Here is a 5,079-nt window from a genome sequence, read left to right on the forward strand (position 1 = left end):
AGTGAGTCAAGAAGAACAGTAACAAAAAGCTCAGGCCAATGAGCTGGCCAAAAATAAAATCTCACAAATCCTATCAATTAGAAGACTTGTGATTGACCCGTGGAGATAAGGGTGAAGCATTTCTATTTGAGGCATAAGATATCTTTTTGAACCCCAAGTAGAAATTTTGAATAAGACCATTTGATAAATGAGTCTAGAGTCTTATGAAAGGCTGGAGATAAAAATATGTCAATGCAATGATAAAAACCCAAGCCCCCTCTTTTCCTTCTGCTGCCACCAAAGATCCTGGTGTCGCCATGGGCCACCACCCCACCCGGTGTTACCGGTATTGTGAAAACAAACTGAAACCAAAGTCTCGTTTCTGCCCGGGATGTCCCTGATGCCAAAATACACATCTTTGACCTTGGGCGGAAAAAGGCAAAAGTGAATGAGTTCCCAGTCTGTGGCCACGTGGTATCTGATGAATATAAGCAGCTATCCTCTGAAGCCTTGGAGGCTGCCCCTATTTGTGACAATAAGTACATGGTAAAAAATTGTGGCAAAGACGGCCTTCATATCCGAGTGCGGCTCCACCCTTTCCATGTCATCCATATCAACAAGATGTTGTCCTGTGCTGGGGCTGACAGGCTCCGGACAGGTATGCGGGGTGCCTTTGGGAAACCCCAGGGCACAGTGGCCAAGGTTCACATTGGCCAAGTCATCATGTCCATCCGCTCCAAGCTGCAGAACAAGGATTACAGGTGATTGAGGCTCTACACAAGACCAAGTTCAAGTTCCCCGGCCACCAGAAGATCCACATTTCAAAGAAGTGGGGCTTTACCAAGTTTAATGCTGATGAGTTTGAAGACATGGTGGCTGAGAAGTGGCTCATTCCTGATGGCTGCGGGGTCAAATACATCCCCAATCGTGGTCCCCTGGACAAGTAGCGGTCCCTGCATTCATGAGGGTGTCCACTCTGCTGTCCCCTTCTTAATCTCACACACACCCAATAAATCCTGTATTGTATTAAAAAAAAAAAAAAAAAAAAAAAACTAAGTCCTAGAACTGGATGAGACAACCTGGTGGATGAGAGTAACTAGAAAAGCAATAAGGGGTAATAAAGAAGTAAAGAAGAAATGAAGGCAAGGAAACCTGGGAGACTGTGATCGGTAAGAGGAGGGAAGAACATCCTGGGTCAAAGGAAGAGTATGTGTAAGATACAGGGACTAATTGTTGTCCAACAATGATCATGAAGCCAAGTAAGATGAGGATAGGTAATAAGTCATGGATTTTGGCAATTAGAAAGCTTTTAATGACTTTAACAAAAATAATCCTAGGGAGACAGAGAAACTGAAAATTCTGTTGAAGTGTGTTTATGACAAAGTTGAGGTGAGAAGTAGAAAGAGCAAATAGTGATAACCCTTCTGAAAGAGGTTAGAAAGAAACAGTAAGAAATTGACTAAGATAAAGAGGATAAGAAAAATGAGAGCAGCACCTGGAGGAGGATGTAAAGTCAGGGAGAGTTATTTTCAAAAGAGAAAATATGTTGGCACGTTGTTGGCAGTGGTCCCGTCAGGGATGGGGAAGTTGCTAGTAAATCAGAGAATGGTGTTTTCAAAATTTTTGAACAGGATGGGATCCAATATGCAGGGGGAGATGCTGCTGATTTTTTAAAAAATAATTGGCCCTTTTAACAAATGGCAAGGCAAGGTACAAGGTTACAGATATAGGAAGGTTTGGGATTTACTAGTACCCAGAAAATAAAGGGCTTATTTTCTCAGAGCTGGTGTGTTTACCAATACTTGTCTGTGGTTAATCAGTTAAGTCATCCCATTGAGTTCCATGCAAATGAACCTGAAGATGTGGGCTACATACAGTGCTCTATGGCTGATTGTCTCTGTTCTATGCCCACAAACTGTACCCCACGTAGGAGAAATGCTCTTTGCAAGACAGGGGTCTCATTATGGACTCCTGTGGGAGAAGTAGGTGGATTGGTGAGAATCTGTCACTATTAGTTCTTCACATGTCTCCCTGCTTGGTAATGATAGCTTGTTTCCTTTAGTCTCAGCTGTACCTACTCTCAGAGTCAGAGAAAGTCTTGTTCAACAAACACCATATCATGAATTTCTTCAACAATAGTAAATATGGTTTAGGTCCCATATCCCTGTATACCCATACTGACTGGTATACAGGAGACAAGAGGAGAAAGTAAGGTAGGAAGGAGTGGACAGCTGTGGGAATGAGACATTTCGACCCTGGATATTAAAGTAAGCATGAATTAACAAACTTACTATCTACTCCTCAACCTCAGGATTCTCCATGCTTTGAGCCCTGATCCCTCCAGCCGGTTAACACAGGACATGCATCTCCTTATGTAAGCAAAAATAACCAACACAGTTTCAGCACAGATAACTGGGATGGAAGCAGACCTCAAATGGATCAGTAAACTTTCCTTTATTCCATAGTGGTGTCAGTTAATCAGGAACTGGAAGGGCTCCTTTTCTGGATAGGAAAATGGCTACCAGTTACAAAAGGAGTCTGAGTTGTATAGTTTACAATGAAGGTGGTTTAATTATTGGAGACTGAAGCCGAACATATTGGTTTGGACAGTCGGGAAAGAAGTTGTAAAAAGCCCAAAACTCAGTCACTGGGAAAAGTTCGGAACTCAGTGTTCACTGCTTATCCTCTTTCTTCAGTGTTCATTGTTTCCTAGAGCTTCACTATTTGCTTTTCTCCTTCCTTTCTCATCGGTAATGGGAAAGTCCAGGTCCAGCATTCAGTATCTGCCTCCTCCCTTCAGGATCCATTGTGGTTGGGAAGAGATGCATGTTTGCTTTGGGTGGAGATGGTGGGGATGAACCTGGGAACAGATGAAAATTTGCTTTTGTTCTCCTCAGGACCCATTGTTACTGAGAAAGGATTTACTGAGACAGAATTAATGATTGCCGTCCTCCTTCTTCTTCCTCCAGGTCGGACAGTTTGGGGAGGTTGTCATTTCCCTGTCCTGGGGGTTGTGATTTTCCATATCCGTCACCTTATCTAGAGCCTTCTACCTACTTCCTAGGCACTATCCTTTATAATATATGACAAGAAAGTCCACAAGGTAATGATTCCCTGCAAACAATAATTCTAAGTCTGGTTTCAATACTGAATATCAAGTCTGACAGATCAATCAAATTTTGTTTACCCCATTCTCCAATCCATTCATCTGCTTTTGATATTTTGAGCCATGGGCTCCTTCCACAGGGTACTAGCCTATTCATCCTGATTTATTCCTTTCTTCTTAGCTGCTCACTCCTTGTCTTGTATTTCCATTCTTCTATGCTATTTAAAACTCACTTCCTCTTTCCTGTGCTGTTTTCTGCTGAAAATGACAATCCTTTCAATAGGAGCTAAATCACTCAAAGTCCTCGATGCTTAATTTTCTACGTTACCTTTCCTCAAGTCTTATAACATTCCATTTACCTTTCCTTCTGCCTTACTGAATAACTTGCGGGTTGCCTAAATCTATCATTAGTTTCATCATCCCTTACCAGTTCAAAACATGCCCTTTCTTCTTAATGTAACAGTCCCTGCTCCTTCTTCACACTTCAAGATAAAAACTCAAATCTCAACTCTTCTGCAAACCTATTTCCAAATATAAAGAAATGTGGTTCTCAAATTTGGGCACACATTATAATCACTTGGAAAGCTTTAAAAAATAAAAACATTAAAATATATATGTTTCTGTTTTAGCCAGTTTTTTCACTGCTGTGACTAAATGACCCAACCAGCACAACGCAGAGGAGAATGAGTTTATTCGAGGGTTTACAGTTTCGGAGGTCTCAATGCATAGACAGCTGGTCCCATTCCTCAGGGCTTCAGGTGAAACAGGCACAACATGGCAGAAAAGTGTGGCAGAGGGAAGAGGCTTATGTGGTGATCAGAAAGCAGAGAGAGACTCCACGTCCCAATTCCAACCTCCTCCAGCCACACCCCACTTCAGTTACCACTCAGTTAATCCTATCAAAGGATTAAATCACTGATTGGGTTAAGACTCTTACAACCCAATCATTTCTCCTCCGAATCTTCTTGCACCATCTCATACCTGAGCTTTTGAGAGACTCCTCACATCTAAACCATAACAATATCAAAAATAAAACTTTAAAAATAAAACTGAAGCCTCAGCTCCACCCTAGAGATTCAGACTTAACTGGTATTGGATACAGCTGGGCTTAGAGAATTTCAGCCCCTTCCTAAGTGATTCCAATGTACAGCCAAGGTTGTGAACCACTGCCCTCAACAATAGGAGGGCTATTCTTCTGTAACTCGTATGATTTTATTCATCATCATCATCAAAACTTCTCACCTTGCATATTTCGTTGTCTAAGGACCATATTTTATTAAGCTTTGCATCCCAGTGCCTGCTTCAGGAAAATTATGGAATGTTCAATACCATGGCTTTTGAGTAAATGAAGGATTAGAATTTTTTCCTACTTGTACATGAATATTGTTTCTTAATGAGATAAGAAAACCTGAAGTATCCCGAGAAAAAAAACACAAATGGAGAAAAGAAATAGTACAGTCAAAGGTGGTCACATGATACCAGGGTGATGATATAATGTTTGCAGCCAGGAAAACTTTGGAATGATTTCTGAGTTCTACACATGAACAATCAGATCTTTTACAAAAGTAACAAAGTGAAATAACGGATAGTCACTTTCTCCCCAGTGAGCTAAGAGTGTCAACATAAATGAATCTCTAGATCTGCTCTGGGACCTGCTGTTTCATAACTCTGGTGATTAGATAACTTGTCAGCATGTTTCAACCCTATCCTCCCTGTTTGATCCCAAATCATGAAGATTTGTTTTTGAGTGAGTGGAATGTCCTTTATATTACTGAAGCACTGGGATTCCCCTTGTTTTATTATTCAGATTCTATCTTCTTATTCATTTGAAAACAAACATAAAAAGAATAAAAGGACAAAAGCAAGTGCAATCAAATAAGCATGAAAATAAACCCTGGTGAGTCCTGGAAGATGACCCAAATGCCTAAAGTCATCTTATTGGGACACCCTACAGTTATGGGATGTCTAACCTATGGTCAGATTTTTGCAAAACA

At 41.0% G+C, this 5,079-nt stretch overlaps 1 pseudogene; it reads left to right on the forward strand.

Moving 5' to 3' along the window:
* The first annotated feature begins 296 nt into the window (after nucleotides 1–296).
* On the forward strand, nucleotides 297–944 carry LOC124980628 (60S ribosomal protein L10-like; annotated as a pseudogene).
* The last annotated feature ends 4,135 nt before the right edge of the window (nucleotides 945–5,079 follow it).

Source organism: Sciurus carolinensis, chromosome 3 (genome assembly GCF_902686445.1).
Source record: "Sciurus carolinensis chromosome 3, mSciCar1.2, whole genome shotgun sequence".
In the NCBI taxonomy this organism is placed as follows: Eukaryota; Metazoa; Chordata; class Mammalia; order Rodentia; family Sciuridae; genus Sciurus; species Sciurus carolinensis.